Consider the following 19,609-nt stretch of genomic DNA (forward strand, 5'->3'; position numbering starts at 1 on the left):
TGAACGTACTTTGGTGCGAAAAGTGCAAATCAATCCTATAGAAAATGTGTGGGCAGAACTGAAAAAGCGTGTGAGAGCAAGGAGGCCTACAAACCTGACTCAGTTACACCAGCTCTGTCAGGAGGAATGGGCCAAAATTCACCCAACTTATTGTGGGAAGCTTGTGGAAGGCTACCCAAAACGTTTGACCCAAGTTAAACAATTTAAAGGCAATGCTACCAAATACTAATTGAGTGTATGTAAACTTCTGACCCACTGGGAATGCGATGAAAGAAATAAAAGCTGAAATAAATCCTTCACTCTACTGTTATTCTGACATTTCACATTCTTAAAATAAAGTGGTGATCCTAACTGACGTAAAACAGGGAATTTTTACTAGGATTAAATGTCAGGAATTGTGAAAAACTGAGTTTAAATGTATTTGGCTGTCACGATCGTTGACGAACGAGAAGGACCAAGGCGCAGCGTGATATGCATTCATGTTTATTTATATTGAATAAACACCACGACAAAACAACAACCGAAACGTGAAGTCCAAGGTAGACAAACAACATACCTTACACAGAACAAGATCCCACAACTAACAGGTGCCAAAAGGCTGCCTAAGTATTGTCCCCAATCAGAGACAACGAGCTACAGCTGCCTCTGATTGGGAACCACACCGGCCAACATAGATCTACACATTCTAGATCTCAACATAGACAATCAACATAGCACAACACGACACAGAAAATACACACCCTGACTCAACAAATGAGAGTCCTCAGAGTCAGGGCGTGACATTGGCTAAGGTGTATGAAAACTTCCGACTTCAACTGTACATTTACCTGGCCAAAAATGGAAAATAATGTTGCGGATAAAGTTCGTATTGACAACATTTCATGTGTACAACGTCTAAAGACTTGCATCACTATACTGAGAGCTTTGCCTTTTCTAAAAGGACAAATTTGGGTGTTTTTGGAGCCTTTGATCATCTTTTTGGAGGGGGACGCCAAACTAGAGGATGAGGAAATGATTTGCTGTTTGGGGGAAATTTCTAAAACATGTGAAATCACAAAAAAGGTGTCTGGAGATTTAGTTGTAAAAAATAAAACTTGTCCTTTAATGAAGTGGCAGCTGCATTCATGTAAATGAAGTCACCATAGTCTAGGAGTGGTAGGAACGTCGACTGAAGGATCCGCTTTCTACCTAACACATTAAATCCCATCGGTCTCAATAAGTTGTACTTATTCACAAATAAGTAATACAGTGGGGAAAAAAAGTATTTAGTCAGCCACCAATTGTGCAAGTTCTCCCACTTAAAAAGATGAGAGAGGCCTGTAATTTTCATCATAGGTACACGTCAACTATGACAGACAAAAAGAGGGAAAAAATCCAGAAAATCACATTGTAGGATTTTTTATGAATTTATTTGCAAATTATGGTGGAAAATAAGTATTTGGTCAATAACAAAAGTTTCTCAATACTTTGTTATATACCCTTTGTTGGCAATGACACAGGTCAAACGTTTTCTGTAAGTCTTCACAAGGTTTTCACACACTGTTGCTGGTATTTTGGCCCATTCCTCCATGCAGATCTCCTCTAGAGCAGTGATGTTTTGGGGCTGTCGCTGGGCAACACGGACTTTCAACTCCCCTCCAAAGATTTTCTATGGGGTTGAGATCTGGAGACTGGCTAGGCCACTCCAGGACCTTGAAATGCTTCTTACGAAGCCACTCCTTCGTTGCCCGGGCGGTGTGTTTGGGATCATTGTCATGCTGAAAGACCCAGCCACGTTTCATCTTCAATGCCCTTGCTGATGGAAGGAGGTTTTCACTCAAAATCTCATGATACATGGCCCCATTCATTCTTTCCTTTACACAGATCAGTCGTCCTGGTCCCTTTGCAGAAAAACACACAGTAGGTATGGTGTTCTTTGGATGCAACTCAGCATTCTTTGTCCTCCAAACACGACGAGTTGAGTTTTTACCAAAAAGTTCTATTTTGGTTTCATCTGACCATATGACATTCTCCCAATCCTCTTCTGGATCATCCAAATGCACTCTAGCAAACTTCAGATGGGCCTGGACATGTACTGGCTTAAGCAGGGGGACACGTCTGGCACTGCAGGATTTGAGTCCCTGGCGGCGTAGTGTGTTACTGATGGTAGGCTTTGTTACTTTGGTCCCAGCTCTCTGCAGGTCATTCACTAGGTCCCCCCGTGTGGTTCTGGGATTTTTGCTCACCGTTCTTGTGATCATTTTGACCCCACGGGGTGAGATCTTGCGTGGAGCCCCAGATCGAGGGAGATTATCAGTGGTCTTGTATGTCTTCCATTTCCTAATAATTGCTCCCACAGTTGATTTCTTCAAACCAAGCTGCTTACCTATTGCAGATTCAGTCTTCCCAGCCTGGTGCAGGTCTACAATTTTGTTTCTGGTGTCCTTTGACAGCTCTTTGGTCTTGGCCATAGTGGAGTTTGGAGTGTGACTATTTGAGGTTGTGGACAGGTGTCTTTTATACTGATAACAAGTTCAAACAGGTGTCATTAATACAGGTAACGAGTGGAGGACAGAGGAGCCTCTTAAAGAAGAAGTTACAGGTCTGTGAGAGCCAGAAATCTTGCTTGTTTGTAGGTTACCAAATACTTATTTTCCACCATAATTTGCAAATAAATTCATTAAAAATCCTACAATGTGATTTTCTGGAGAAAAAAAAATCTCAATTTGTCTGTCATAGTTGACGTGTACCTATGATGAAAATTAAATTTTTCATTTTAGTCATTTAGCAGACGCTCTTATCCAGAGCGACTTACAGTTAGTGAATACAAATTTTTTCATACTGGCCCCCCGTGGGAATTGAACCCACAACCCTGGCGTTGCAAACGCCATGCTCTATCAACTGAGCTACATCCCTGCCGGCCATTCCCTCCCCTACCCTGGACAAATTGTGCGCCGCCCATTAGTCTCCCGGTCGCGGCCAGCTGCGACAGAGCCTGGATTCGAACCAGGATCTCTAGTGGCACAGTTCGCACTACGATGCAGTGCCTTAGACCACTGCGCCACTCAGGAGTACAATTACAGGCCTCTCATATTTTTAAGTGGGAGAACTTGCACAATTGGTGGCTGACTAAATACTTTTTCCCCCCACTGTATATTATGCATTATTAAGGTGTCTAGTATGATTCAGAGAGGCTTCATATGATTTCTCAAAATGGTGAAAAGACCACAAGCATAAATTTACAAGGTGTACTTTTACAGACGAATTTGGCACCAGATGTCTGTATTCAACATCAGTGGCGGCTCCTGAAAAAATTCTCAGGGGGGGCAATTTTTCTGATGATTTAGGTGACCTACACACATTTTAAAAAAGATATGTCCAGCAACAACATGAAGACAGGGGCAGCATATAAGTCAATACCAGAAGCATTTATTGACTGATCTCAAAAGTGTTGGCTTACCAGGGTTGGTGGAGCCCTCAGTTTCATCTTTGCCTCGCAAAGCTAACTCAAACACTCCGCAAAACTTCACACACTGGATTAGCCGGCTGAGGATGTGGCGGTTCTTGCTAATGTCGTAGTAAATATATTTGTTATAGTGAATATGGAATATGATATGTTGAGTAAAATGTTGTGCTAAGATCTATTTAGGTCAGGAGCTGGTTATAAGTTCTGTTCCTATCCAATAACAATGGACAAAAGGGTCCTATCTTGTCAGCCTTGTCAGTTTCAGTTCTCCAGTAAACTTGTGATTATCAACACTAACCTCATCGTTGTGGCGGCGGACAGCTAGCCTGTATCCCTCATCCAGTTGAGTGGGAATGTTCACTCTCCCCAAAGCAGACAATCTCAAACAGCTATCCATGTGGGTCTTTGACAGCTCATGTTTCTTAATCTTTCCTGAAAGATGGTGCATGTCCGTTACACACCAGTCGCTGTCCAAGCGGTGCTGTCTGCCGTGCCGCCTTCAGGGTGAAAGAGTAAGCAGGGGGTAGCAGAAGACTGCATTAGCTACATCGCAGCCTGCTAGCCAGGTTTTTCGTTCGTACCAATTTTTGGAAAATCCTCGGGTGTAGGACTTCCCCCCTTTAGTAGAAACCTGTTGAATTATTAAATTTGGTCTGGGAGGTCCTAATTGTTTCGTTGCCAATTTATCTTCATTTGTTCGCCGACAAAAAGGAACTTCTTTCAAAGACACAATCGAGTTGCACTGAAGCCTAGCCATTTTGATAGTAGTAGTGAATTGATTGAGGCTGCTACCCGCTCTTTTCTTAGTTACGTTCATGGTTATGTTACGTATGACGAAAACGCGTAAGTGCAAGCCCTCAGAAACCCATAGAGATTGTATTGAAAGCTCTGATATTTGAAAAAAATAGATTTTACATGGGGAGTCTATGACAGACTTCTGGGCGATTTTCAACCTGACTGAAATCGCCCCAAAAAGGGGGGGGGCATTTGAAGCACGACTTTAGCCTGATTGGACATTTAGTGGCACTGTGGCAGATCAGACGTCTAGATTACAACACTGATAACTACTGTTGCCGTGATATAATTGATTAGAAAAAAAATCCCTTCCTTTTCCCGTTTGGCAGTGCGTCGCCCATATCGCCCTATTGAACACACCGCCCCTGTTCAACATTGTATTTTTACAAAACATATTTAATTGTAATATAATGTTTAAAGGGTCTATACTACATGACCAAAAGTATGTGGACACATTTCCAAAATTCTAAATCATGGGCATTAATATGGAGTCGGTCCCCCCTTTGCTGCTATAACAGCCTCCACTCTTCTGTGAAGGCTTTCCACTGGATGTTGGAACGTTGCTGCGGGGACTTGCCTCCATTCAGCCACAAGAGCATTAGTGAGGTCGGGCACTGGTGTTGGGCGATTAGGCCTGGCTCGCAGTCAGCGCCAAACCCAGATTAGTCTGTCGGACTGCCAGATGGTGATTAATCACTCCAGAGAACGCCTTTCCACTGAGTCCAATGGCGGTGAGCTTGGCATTGCGCATGGTGATCTTAGGCTTGTGTGCGGCTGCTCAGCCATGGAAACCCATTTTATGAATCTCCTGACGAACAGTTATTGTGCTGACGTTCCTTCCAGAGGCAGTTTGAAACTCGGTAGTGAGTGAGCGATTTTTACGCGCTACGCACTTCAGCACTCGGCAGTCCCGTTCTGTCAGCCACTTTGCGGCTGAGCCGTTGTTGCTCCTAGACGTTTCTACTTCACAATAACAGCATTTACTGTACAGTTGATCGGGGCAGCTCTAGCAGGGCAGAAATTTGACAAACTGACTTGTTGGAAAGGTGGCATCCTATGACGGTGCCACGTTGAAAGTCATTGAGCTCTTCAGTAAGGCCATTCTACTGCCAATGTGTGTCTATGGAGATTGCATGGCCGTGTGCTCAATTTTATACACCTGTCAGCAACAGGTGTGGCTGAAATAGCCGAATCCACTAATTTCAAGAGGTGTTCACATACTATTATTCTACAATGTAGAAAAAAGTAAAAAATTAAGAAAAACCCTTGAATGAGTGGGTGTTCTAAAACTTTTGACCTGTAGTGTATGCAATAAAAACTCTTTGTTATCAAAAACAAAAATATTGTTTCCAAAAAGAATGAAGGAAAAAAGTCCATGGACCTATCCTGCCTGGTGTCAACGGTACAGGCTGGTGGCTGTGGTGTAATGGTGTGCTGAATGTTTTCCTGGCACACGTTAGGTCCTTTGAGCAACGATTGAACGTCACATTATCCAACAGGATAATGCGCAATGTCACAAAGCACGTATTGTCTCAGAATGGTTCCAGGAACATGACAGCGAGTTCAGTTTACTTGAAAGGCCTGAGCAGTCCCCAGACCTAAATCAAATAGAGCATCTTTGGGATGAGATGAAACGGACTGTTCACACCATGAAAGTACCACCGTCGCGTCAGCATGGACCAACATCCATGTGGAACGTTGTCCGACAGCTTGTAGAATCCATGCCCCGAAGAATTCAGGTTGTTCTGGAGGCAAAGGGGGGTCCGACCCGGTACTAGATGGGTGTACCAATTAAACTGTATGTTACAGCACTTTGGTTTCACCAATAAATATGTTGAAATGGAACCAAATGATCTGTTTCTGTCTTCAGTCCTTTTTAAATAGGATAGATGGGCTATATGGCCTAGTAAGGTATAGGTCGAATGTGATAAGCTGCCTATAACCAGCCTGAATAGGCCTATAACTCCTTTAGGAAAATGGAAAATTTGAAATGAGCTATTATCAGCCTGGTTAATGCAATGCATGTCTGCTGAATGTGGAACAATATACCTGCACTCGGCCCTGCCCCACCTACTCAGCCAATCAGGAACAGCTACTGTGTTGCGGCCGTGGATTTGGAGCAGCTCACCATGACAGTGTTTGTCATTCGTAAGGAAGGTGAAGGACTACTGCACCCACCAGAAGACATTGGCATAGTCATCAAAGGAGAGGAGGTGGTGAATAAACTGAGTTCAGTCACATCTGCTTGTGCCTTACTTTTGGGTTTGATGTATTTACTCAACTTGGTTTATCCAAAGCCACTCTGTTTCACTTTTGAGGTGTTACAGAAAATCCTAATGCAGCTTGATCGACACAAGATGGCTCCAAAAGTGCAGAATCTTTGTCGCAAACTGCAAGGCTCACAGTAATCAACACCAAGATAATGTTTCTCTTTTGGTTTATGTTGTTTACAAATTGGACACTTAACTTGGTTACAGATTTGAGTTCATTTGAGTGTGCGCAAGGAATTTCCAGGTATCTCCTAACATAAACAAACCATTCAAAGTTCAAATATACCTCTAAATAGTTTGGTTTATTCATACAGATTGCGAGAAAAAACACTTCGATTTTATACTATGGGGAAAAAGTTGTCTTTCTTGAGCTTTCACTTATAGGCCAAGTTCATCAAAACGTTTTCGAAGTGTTCATTTAAATCCTAATGCAGTTTGATCAACACGATGTCTGCCAAAGTGCAGAATCTTTGTTGCAAACTGCAAAGCTCACAATAACCAAGACTATGATGTTTTTGCTTGGGGCCTAAAATTGTATGTTTTTACTATTTGATTTTGGTTACAGATTTGAGCTCATTTGAGTGTGTGTGCAAGGAAGCTCCAGGTGGCTCTTAACAAAAAGCAACCATCATGGACCCTAACAGCTGAACATTAAGTGGAATGGAGCATTTCCTTGCTGTGCTGTTGGTTAGAGAAGACTTCATATCGTCGCTGTCGGGTGAATGTATTGTACCTTCAAATATCAGGAAATTGAATTTAGAAAGATTTTTCAATGTTAATGAATGGTCAAATTTTTATTGGGTTGTATTTTAGATAAGAGTCTTTTTTACGAGGTTCAAATTTTACGAGGTTCAAAAAGGGTTGTCCTGCCTTTCAATTTATATGTAAAAAAATATATCTTCACATTTGGAGTTACAAGGGTTTTACCCGACAGCAACGATATGCACTGTCTTGGAAAATATTGTTAAATGTACAACAGCACTCTACTTACCATGTGTATGGTAGCTTCTACAGTTTTATTGAAGTTCAAATACCGTACCTGGAAACAATTCAGTTTATTAATGCAGGTTGAAAATGCACTTATTTTAAAATGAATTATTTCACAAATATTGAACTTTTAATAAGAGGTGTTACATTTGTTTACATACTGTATATGTATTTGCACTGTGTTCAAACGCACTTTATTGATCTAATAAATGTGAGACTTGAAGAAATGTCATACTTAAGTGTTTGTAAACCAACCCAATATTTTGTTTAGCAGGAAATTGGTTCTATTACATGTTACCAATTGAAGTAACACAGTTGGGTTCCTCCAATCCAGGGATTTGCTTTCATCCAAGTAGATTTTTTTGGTTGGAATTGAATAGTGTTTTAGTTTTTGGTCAAGTAAATAATTAAGTTTTTTAAATATGCAAATATAAATTGAGTTACAGAATAATTATGTTGCACTGAGGTAGATTATTGACTTAATTGTAATAAAATGATACAAGTATCATTGACCTAATAATTTACTTCAATCCAAAGTATATATTTGTCGTGAAAAAACTAAACTTATTTGCGTGTTACCACTTGAAGTAACTCATTCAAGTTTATCCAATTATTCACTTTTTCAGTGTAGTCACCTGGAATGCATTTCAATTAACAGGTGTGCCTTCTTAAAAGTTAATTTGTGGAATTTATTTCCTTAACCCTCCCGTTGTCCTAGGGTCAAAATGACCCGCCACTGTGTTGAACCAACTTTATTTAATTTTTATATTTTTTGGATCATTTGTGAGAAGGAGGCAGTGATACTTTCTTTAAAGTCTCACTGCCTCCTTCTCACAAATGATCCCAAAAATATAAAAATTCAATAAAGTTGGTTCAACACAGTGGCGGGTCATTTTGACCCTAGGACAACGGGAGGGTTAATGCGTTTGAGCCAATCAGTTGTGTTGTGACAAGGTAAGAGGGGTATACAGAAGATAGCCCTATTTGGTAAAAGACCAAGTCCATATTATAGCAAGAACAGTTCAAATAAGCAAAGAGAAACGACAGTCCATCATTATGTTAAGACATGAAGGTCAGTCAATACGGAACATTTCAAGAACTTTGAAATTTTCTTCAAGTGCAGTCACAAAAACCATCAAGCGCTATGATGAAACTGGCTCTCATGAGGACCACCACAGGAATGGAAGACCCAGAGATACCTCTGCTGCAGAGGATAAGTTAGAGTTACCAGCCTCAGAAATTGTAGCCCAAATAAATGCTTCACTGAGTTCAAGTAACAGACACATCTCAACATCAACTGTTCAGAGGAGACTGTGTGAATCATGCCTTCATGGTCGAATTGATGCAAAGAAACCACTACTAAAGGACACCAATATGAAGAAGAGACTTGCTTGGGCCAAGAAACACGCGCAATGGACATTAGACCGGTGGAAATGTGTCCTTTGGTCTGGATTCCAAATTTGATTTTTGGTTCCAACCGCCGTGGCTTTGTAAGACGTGGTATAGGTGAACGGATGATCTATTCATGTGTATTTCCCACCGTAAAGAATGGAGGAGGAGGTGTGGGGGTGCTTTGCTGGTGACACTGTCTGTGTTTTATTTAGAATTCAAGGCATACTTAACCAGCATGGCTACCACGGCATTCTGCAGTGATATGCCATCCCATCTGGTTTAGGCTTAGGACTATCATTTGTTTTTCAACAGTACAATGACCCAACACACCTCCAGGGTGTGTAAGGGCTATTTTACCAAGAAGGAGAGCGATGGAGAGCTTCATCAGATGACCTGGCATTCTCAATCCCCCGACCTCAACCCAATTGAGATGGTTTGGGATGAGTCGGACCGCAGAGTGAAGGAAAAGCAGCCAACAAGTGCTCAGCATATGTGGGAACTCCTTCAAGACTGTTGGAAAAGCATTCAGGTGAAACTAGTTGAGAGAATGCCAAGAGTGTGCAAAGCTGTCATCAAGGCAAAGGGTTGCTATTTGAAGAATCTCAAATTTAAAATATAATTTCATTTGTTTACACTTTTTTGGTTACTACATGATTCCATGTGTTATTTCATAGTTTTGATGTCTTCACTATTCATTCTACAATGTAGAAAATAGTAAAACATATTGAAAACCCTGGGATGAGTAGGTGTGTCCAAACTTTTGACTAGTACTGTAGGGAAAACAGTATTTGATCCCCTGCTGATTTTGTACGTTTGCCCACTGACAAAGAAATGATCAGTCTATAATTTTAATGGTAGGTTTATTTGAACAGTGAGAGACAGAATAACAACAACAAAAATCCAGAAAAACGCATGTCAAATATTTTATAAATTGATTTGCATTTTAATGATGGAAATAAGTATTTGACCCCCTCTCAATCAGAAAGACTTCTGGCTCCCAGGTGTCTTTTATATAGGTAACGAGCTGAGATTAGGAGCACACTCTTAAAGAGAGTGCTCCTAATCTCAGCTTGTTACCTGTATAAAAGACACCTGTCCACAGAAGCAATTCATCAATCAGATTCCAAACTCTCCACCATGGCCAAGACCAAAGAGCTCTACAAGGATGTCAGGGACAAGATTGTAGACCTACACAAGACCATCACCAAGCAGCTTGGTGAGAAGGTGACAACAGTTGGCGCGATTATTCGCAAAGGGAAGAAACACAAAATAACTGTCAATCTCCCTCAGCCTGGGGCTCCATGTAAGATCTCACCTCGTGGAGTTGCAATGATCATGAGAACGGTGAGGAATCAGCCCAGAACTACACGGGAGGATCTATACATACAGTGGGGAGAACAAGTATTTGATACACTGCCGATTTTGCAGGTCCAGAAAAATCACATTGTATGATTTTTAAGTAATTAATTTGCATTTTATTGCATGACATAAGTATTTGATACATCAGAAAAGCAGAACTTAATATTTGGTACAGAAACCTTTGTTTGCAATTACAGAGATCATACGTTTCCTGTAGGTCTTGACCAGGTTTGAACACACTGCAGCAGGGATTTTGGCCCACTCCTCTATACAGACCTTCAGGTTTCGAGGCTGTTGCTGGGCAATACGGACTTTCAGCTCCCTCCAAAGATTTTCTATTGGATTCAGGTCTGGAGACTGGCTAGGCCACTCCAGGACCTTGAGATGCTTCTTACGGAGCCACTCCTTAGTTGCCCTGGCTGTGTGTTTTGGGTCGTTGTCATGCTGGAAGACCCAGCCACGACCCATCTTCAATGCTCTTACTGAGGGAAGGAGGTTGTTGGCCAAGATCTCGCGATACATGGCCCGATCCATCCTTCGCTCAATACGGTGCAGTCGTCCTGTCCCCTTTGCAGAAAAGCATCCCCAAAGAATGATGTTTCCACCTCCATGCTTCACGGTTGGGATGGTGTTGTTGGGGTTGTACTCATCCTTCTTCTTCCTCCAAACACGGCGAGTGGAGTTTAGACCAAAAAGCTCTATGTTTGTCTCATCAGACCACATGACCTTCTCCCATTCCTCCTCTGGATCATCCAGATGGTCATTGGCAAACTTCAGACGGGCCTGGACATGCGCTGGCTTGAGCAGGGGGACCTTGCGTGCGCTGCAGGATTTTAATCCATGACGGCATAGTGTGTTACTAATGGTTTTCTTTGAGACTGTGGTCCCAGCTCTCTTCAGGTCATTGACCAGGTCCTGCCGTGTAGTTCTGGGCTGATCCCTCACCTTCCTCATGATCATTGATGCCCCACGAGGTGAGATCTTGCATGGAACCCCAGACCGAAGGTGATTGACCGTCATCTTGAACTTCTTCCATTTTCTAATCATTGCGCCAACAGTTGTTGCCTTCTCACCAAGCTGCTTGCCTATTGTCCTGTAGCCTATCCCAGCCTTGTGCAGGTCTACAATTGTATCCTTACACAGCTCTCTGGTCTTGGCCATTGTGGAGAGGTTGGAGTCTGTTTGATTGAGTGTGTGGACAGGTGTCTTTTATACAGGTAACGAGTTCAAACAGGTGCAGTTAATACAGGTAATGAGTGGAGAACAGGAGGGCTTCTTAAAGAAAAACTAACAGGTCTGTGAAAGCCGGAATTCTTACTGGTTGGTATGTGATCAAATACTTATGTCATGCAATAAAATGCAAATTAATTACTTAAAAATCATACAATGTGATTTTCTGGATTTTTGTTTTAGATTCCGTCTCACACAGTTGAAGTGTACCTATGATAAAAATTACAGACCTCTACATGCTTTGTAAGTAGGAAAACCTGCAAAATCTGCAGTGTATCAAATACTTGTTCTCCCCACTGTAGTTGGTTTAGCCACAGGAAAAGACAGGAACCTTCCCGCTATCCATGATTGGCTGAGATAATGGATGGGCTGGACATGCTGAGATATGAGTTCGGATTGGTCTGCCATGTAGCACGCTTCTGTCTATAACATGAGCTGCTCAGTATGTGTGGGTAATCATTTCTAATGTGAGTATTATGAAAGATATCATGAAGAACTGCATAAGTGTTGCTAATGCTCTCCACTTTTTGGAGGACTGAGTTTTGAAATCAGTGGAATGCCTGGTGGAAGCAGAGTATGATAGCTAAGAAAATTGAGAAAATTCTGGTGTTTGATTTCAAATAATATGGAGGGAGTCAAAAAGAGAAAAACAGAAGAAGGTGTCTGTACAAAACACCTGTCTCCAGATTACATCTTCAAACTAAGGGCAACCATTTCATCCATGACAGACAGGGAGAAGCGTTCATCCATGTATACGGGTAAGAGAGTCTAGCTAGCTAGATATTATGCATTTCTAATTTTGTCAGAAAGTCGTTTTCATTGCAAGTAAATGCATACTGTTAGCTAGCTAGCTATCGTTAGCTGGCTGGCTCGCTAGCTAACGTTACGTGTATGATCTGTGTAGTAATATTATTTGTATCTCAGAGCCATTTGCATTGCTAGTTATAGGCTAATCTTAGATGGCTAGCTAACATTGAACCTAGCTTGGTTAGCTTTAGCTAGGAGCAGATTTGTGCAGGGTAGTAATGTTATGAGTTGGGATTATGGTTCATTGTTTAGCTAGCTAGCTACATGTCTAAACAAAATACTTAACTATGCAAGTAATCATTTCACTGTATCATTTATACCTTCTATATCCTGTGCATGTGACAGATACATTTTGATTTTATTTGATATAGTGTGTGTTTACCAGAGACGGTGACGTGAAGAACAACATGATCTTCACCAAAGTCAAATTAGGATATAACGTTAGGCCAACCAGACAGTGTGCAAGTTCTAAATAACTTTTATTTCATCACACTCACAACCGTAAGCTAATTTCTCTATTTAGCTTGCCATTAACTTGTAAATAATGATATTGTTATGAGTTTATTTTCCTGTAGTAACGAATACAAATTAGCTAAAGTTAAGACGTTGTCAGCTATATGATATGGTCATTATTTGAACTGGCTAGCCAGCTAACTTAACCTCTACGGGATTGGTGTCCCGTATACGGGACGGTTGAGCTAAAGTGCGCTAATGTGATTAGCATGACTGTTGTAAGTAACAGCAAACTTTCCATGACATAGACATGTCTGATGTGGGTAGAAAGCTTAAATTCCTGTTAATCTAGCTGCACTGTCCAATTTACAGTAGCTATCACAGTGAAAAAATACCATGCTATTGTTTGAGGAGAGTGCACACAACAAATCACAGCAACTGGTTTGATACATTCACCTCTGAAGGTAAATAATGTACTTACATTCAGTAATCTTGCTCTGATTTGTCATCTGATTTGTCATCAAAATAAAATGTAGTTTTGTTTGATAAAATCCATTTTTATTTTCAAATGTAGGAACTGGGTTCTACAGCTTAAACCCTTGCTGTCTCTGGCTCCACACCCACCCCGCCCGGCCATATAGATGTGTGAAAGTTAGTGTATAAGCTATTGATCCATCATGTATGACATTTCTGGGAGTGTGTAAACTTACATTTTGAAATAGCATATCATTTTTGTATTTTCTCTATAGTTATGTACTTGGAAATGTATCAATTGACCAATTCCGCACATTTGGGCAGACTTGAAACATAATAGTCCAGTATTGTCAAATCGGAAGTCCTGTTGTCTGGACCTCTGGCAATCTCTATGGGGGTGCCACAGGGTTCAAATCTCGGACCGACTCTATTCTCTGTGTATATCAATGATGTTGCGCTTGCTGCTGGTGACACTCGGATCCACCTCTATGCGGACGACACAATTTTGTATACATCTGGCCCTTCATTGGATACTGTGTTAACAAACCTTCAAACGAGCTTCAACGCCATACAACACTCCTTCCGTAGCCTCCAACTGCTCTTAAACACTAGTAAAACTAAATGCATGCTCTTCAACCGAACGCAGCTTGCACCCGCCCACCCGACTAGAATCACTACTCTCGGCGGGTCTGACCTAGAGTATGTGGACAACTACAAATACCTAGGTGTCTGGTTAGACTGTAAACTCTCCTTCCAGACTCACATTAAGCATCTCCAATCAAAAGTTAGATCTAGAATCGGCTTCCTATTTCGCAACGAAGCCTCCTTCACTCTTTCTGCCAAACATGCCCTCTGACTATCCTACCGATCCTTGACTTTGGCAATGTCATTTACTAAATAGCCTCCAACACTCTACTCAGCAAATTGGATGTAGTCTACCACAGTGCCATCCGTTTTGTCACCAAAGCCCCATATACTACCCACCATTGTGACCTGTACGCTCTTGTTGGCTGGCCCTCACTACATATTAGTCGCCAAACCCACTGGCTCCAGGTCATCTATAAATCACTGCTAGGCAAATCCCCGTCTTATCTTAGCTCACTGGTCACCATAGCAACACCCACCTGTAGTCTGCGCTCCAGCAGGTATATCTCACTGGTCATCCCCAAAGCCAACACCTCCTTTGGCTGCCATTCCTTCCAGTTCCCTTCTGCCAATGACTGGAACGAACTGCAAAAATCTCTGAAGCTGGAGACTCTTATATACCTCACTAACTTTAGGTGTCAGTTGTCAGAGCAGCTTACCGATCACTGCACCTGTACACAGCCCATCTGTAATTAGCCCATCCAACTACCTCATCCCCATATTGTTATTTATTTAGCTAATTTGCACCCCAGTATCTCTATTTGCACATCATCTTTTGCACATCTATCATTCCAGTGTTAATACGAAATTGTAACTATTTTGCACTATGGCCTATTTATTGCCTTACCTCCATAATTTACTACATTCGCACACACTGTATATATATTTTCTGTTGTATTTTTTGACTTTTATGTTTTGTTTAACCCATATGTAACTCTGTGTTGTTGTTTTTATCTCACTGCTTTGCTTTATCTTGGCCAGGTCGCAGTTGAAAATGAGAACTTGTTCTCAACTGGCTTACCTGGTTAGATAAAGGTGAAAGAAAAATAAAATAAATACATTTGCAATGCTTCACTGGATCAATCTGAAACTTTGCACACACATTGCTGTGCCTAAACTGCAATATTATATTGTGGCCTTTCTCTTGCATTTCAAAGATGATGGAACAAAAAAACAAAAATAATACGCATGTTTTTGGTTTGTATTATCTTTTACCAGATCTAATGTGTTATATTCTTCTACATTCATTTCACATTTCCACAAATGTATGTGTTTCCTTTCAAATGGTATCAAGAATATGCATATCCTTGCTTCAGGTCCTGAGCTACAGGCAGTTAGATTTGGGTATGTCATTTTAGGCAAAAATTGAAAAAAATTGGCCGATCCTTATGAGGGTAACGAAGAATAGCTCTCCATTAGGTGTACCAAAACATTAAAGGGCCATTTTCTCAAAAGTGGGGTTACAAGTTTATAAACTTTCAAAGCAGAATTACTTTCCCATTGTTCCTCAGCTGTAGTGTATGTTATACCTTTTGCTAGCTCTGAGTCTCTACTTTTATCCAATGTAAAAAACACAATTTCTAATTTTGCTACATAAGTCCGAATCGAGCTGGTCGGTCATATATCTGATATCATTGTGTTCTAGAATGCAAGACAAACACTGTGGCAACAGAGGAGGGTCTGTTCTGGCAGGGCCATGCTACGGCTCCCCAACTACACAGATAAATGGAGAATTGAATCTACTTGGAGGAGTTAGTCCCCTGTAGCTCAGTTGGTAGAGCATGGTGCTTGCAACGCCAGGGTTGTGGGTTTGTTTCCCACGGGGGGCCAGTATGAAAATGTATGCACTCACTGACTGTAAGTTGCTCTGGATAAGAGTGTCTGCTAAATGACTTAAATGGAAGAAAAAAAATGAGGATGACACTTTTCTTGCTGGAGGGCGAGAGGAGAGTAGGCATGACAAAGAGTTATCAGTCTTGGACTGAAACAGAACTTTAGGAAGCAGCCTTTGAACTCAGAGAGGCATGTCTTCCACACGGAGAAACGAAGATGGAACACTGACAAGGACTGAAGAAAAATAGACAGACCTTTGTTGGGTTCTACCAGTCTGGTTTCAGTCACTGACAAGGTAAGACAGTTGTGAATTAGGGAGGAGCGAGTAATTTAGATGAAGTGAGAAGGAACAGTCCTATCCCACAAACATGTACTTCCATGCCCACGAAGGTTCTAGTATCAGGCAGGGCAATGACTACACCAGTGAGAAGAACCAATTAAGTTCCTGACTAGTAACAGAGATGTAGTGGCTGTTTAGATGTGCAAGGAGTTGACTCCGCCAAGTACGAGGGTATACATTTACAGTGAGGGAAAAAAGTATTTGATCCCCTGCTGATTTTTTACGTTTGCCCCTGACAAAGAATTGATCAGTCTATAATTTTAATGGTAGGTTTATTTGAACAGTGAGAGACAGAATAACAACAAAAAAATCCAGAAAAGCGCATGTAGAAAATTTTATAAATTGATTTTAATGAGGGAAATAAGTATTTGACCACCTCTCAATCAGAAAGATTTCTGGCTCCCAGGTGTCTTATACAGGTAACGAGCTGAGATTAGGAGCACACTCTTAAAGGGAGTGCTTCTAATCTCAGCTTGTTACCTGTATAAAAGACACCTGTCCACAGAAGCAATCAATCAATCAGATTCCAAACTCTCCACCATGGCCAAGACCAAAGAGCTCTACAAGGATGTCAGGGACAAGATTGTAGACCTACACAAGGCTGGAATGGGCTACAAGACCATCGCCAAGCAGCTTGGTGAGAAGGTGACAACAGTTGGTGCGATTTTTCGCAAATGGAAGAAACACAAAAGAACTGTCAATCTCCCTCGGCCTGGGGCTCCATGCATGATCTCACCTCGTGGAGTTGCAATGATCATGAGAACGGTGAGGAATCGGCCCAGAATTACACGGGAGGATCTTGTTAATGATCTCAAGGCAGCTGGGACCATAGTCACCAAGAAAACAATTGGTAACACACTACGCCGTGAAGGACTGAAATCCTGCAACGCCCGCAAGGTCCACCTGCTCAAGAAAGCACATATACATGCCCATCTGAAGTTTGCCAATGAACATCTGAATGATTCAGAGGAGAACTGGGTGAAACATTATGCTTTGGGGGTGTTTTTCTGCTAAGGGGACAGGACAACTTCTCCGCATCAAAGGGACGATGGACGGGGCCATGTACCGTCAGATCTTGGGTGAGAACCTCCTTCCCTCAGCCAGGGCATTGAAAATGGGTCGTGGATGGGTATTCCAGCATGACAATGACCCAAAACACACGGCCAAGGCAACAAAGGAGTGGCTCAAGAAGAAGCACATTAAGGTCCTGGAGTGGCCTAGCCAGTCTCCAGACCTTAATCCCATAGAAAATCTGTGGAGGGAGCTGAGGGTTCGAGTTGCCAAACGTCAGCCTCGAAACCTTATTGACTTGGAGAAGATCTGCAAAGAGGAGTGGGACAAAATCCCTCCTGAGATGTGTGCAAACCTGGTGGCCAACTACAAGAAACGTCTGGTTTTGCCACCAAGTACTAAGTCATGTAAAATACTTATTTCCCTCATTAAAATGCAAATCAATTTATAACATTTTTGACATGCGTTTTTCTGGATTTTTTTGTTGTTATTCTGTCTCTCACTGTTCAAATAAATCTACCATTGAAATTATAGATTGATCATTTATTTTGTCAGTGGGCAAACGTACAACATCAGCAGGAGATCAAATGCTTTTTTCCCTCACTGTATGTCCTTGTCTAAAGATGTCTTTGTTTTTTTGCAGCTGAATGACCCAGTTGGGTGAATAAACTTGGTTTGAGCTTTTTCTAGTTGTCCTTGAGTTTTTACTCTGTTTGTTCAGAACCTAACAGCTTGATGAAAAACGAATGTCCCACAAGAGTGGGGTTTTGGACACCATACCGTGTGCTACAACACAAAGCTCACTGCACCAATAATGGTACCAACATGGGTCGAGGAGAAAGAAAGAGAGAGGACCTGACCTGACCATTGACTCAGTGAATATATGACAGAATTCTCTGTATTTCCTCCTTGACTATTCAGCATTGCTAATTTATGATCTTGATAGATCAATCATAATTTTCTAAAGAAGTGTGGTTTTCTCTTGCTTTGCTGGCTCTAATACAATTAAATAACTTACGTATCCTTGTTCATGAGACTTGATAAACGGAGGGTAAACCACTAATCAGAGTTTCAAGTAAATTGTTCTCTTTTAATAAAAACAATTCCTGGGGCCTTATACAATGTTATTAATTTGAAATAGTAAGCAACTTAATTAAGTCACCATTATCAACCATTATTAGATCACAAAGTTCCTACAGGGCTTTGGTCAAAAGTAGTGCACTATATAAGAAATAGGGTGCCATTTGGGATATCTCCTGATAGGCTCCCGAGTGGCGCAGCGGTCTAAGGCACTCCATCTCAGTGCTTGAGGCATCACTACAGACCCCCTGGTTCGATTCCAGGCTGTATCACAACCGGCTGTGATTGGGAGTCCCATAGGACGGCGCACAATTGGCCCAGCATCGTCTGGGTTTGGCCGGTGTAGGCTGTCATTGGAAATAAGAATTTGTTCTTAACTGACATGCCTAGTTAAATAAAGGTAATTTTAAAAAAATAAGTTGGGACGGCTGGTATTGATAAACCATATTGCACTTGACCTCCTTGGGAGCCTCTTTTAAATTTGCGATGATGATGACTGGGGTGGTTTGTAATGAATTGACAAGAACAGATTGAAAACAGCTGGGCCACATGGCTGCAGGAGCCTGGAGAAGGGGACCAATTTAGACAGCTAATTCCATTGACATTCATATGCCTGCCAATCATGATCTCTAATATGCTGTCTCTCTCTCTTTTTGTAAACTCATCTCTCTCTCTTTCTGAAACACAAACACACACACACTTTCTCTCTCTCTCTCTCTCCCTCTTTCTCTCTCTGCGTTTGACATGAACAGAGGTAGGAGTAGAAAAACAAGGCTGCATATGGCTTGTGAAAGGCTTATCAAGGACAGTGACATCCTACACTCAAACGTTACTGTGTCCAGTGTAATGTTTTTCTCAGCAATATGAATCAGAACCTCGATATCCAGCTTTCTCCTTTTCCTTTTCCATATAGCCTTGTCAATGTGTCACTAGTCAGGAAATAAGACAATGTGAGAATTTGAATCACAACTGATCTAGTCTAAGAAGTTTGTAAACATATACAATGCCTTCAGAAAGTATTCACACCCCTTAATTTGTTTCACCTTTTGTTGTGTTACAGCCTGAATTTACAATGGATTTAAAAGATATTTTAGATGTTTTTAAAAATGTTTACGAATTAATAAAAAATGAAAAGCTGAAATGTCTTCGGTCAATAAGTATTCAACCCCTTTGTTATGGCAAGGCTAAATAAGTTCAGGAGTATAAATGTGCTTAACAAGTCACATAATAAGTTGCATGAACTCACCTTGTGTGCAATAATAGTGTTTAACATGATTTTTGAATTACTACCTCATCTCTGTACCCCACACATACAATTATCTGTAAGGTCCCTCATTCGAGCACTGAATTTCAAACACAGATTCAACCACAAAGACCAGGGAGGTTTTCCAATGCCTCGCAAAGAAGGGCAACTATTTCATTTAGAATTTTAGGACACCTGTAGGTACCCCAAAAACATTTAAAAACATTTGACTAAATATTGAATTT

The sequence above is a fragment of the Coregonus clupeaformis genome, chromosome 15 (genome assembly GCF_020615455.1).
Source record: "Coregonus clupeaformis isolate EN_2021a chromosome 15, ASM2061545v1, whole genome shotgun sequence".
Classification (NCBI taxonomy): domain Eukaryota; kingdom Metazoa; phylum Chordata; class Actinopteri; order Salmoniformes; family Salmonidae; genus Coregonus; species Coregonus clupeaformis.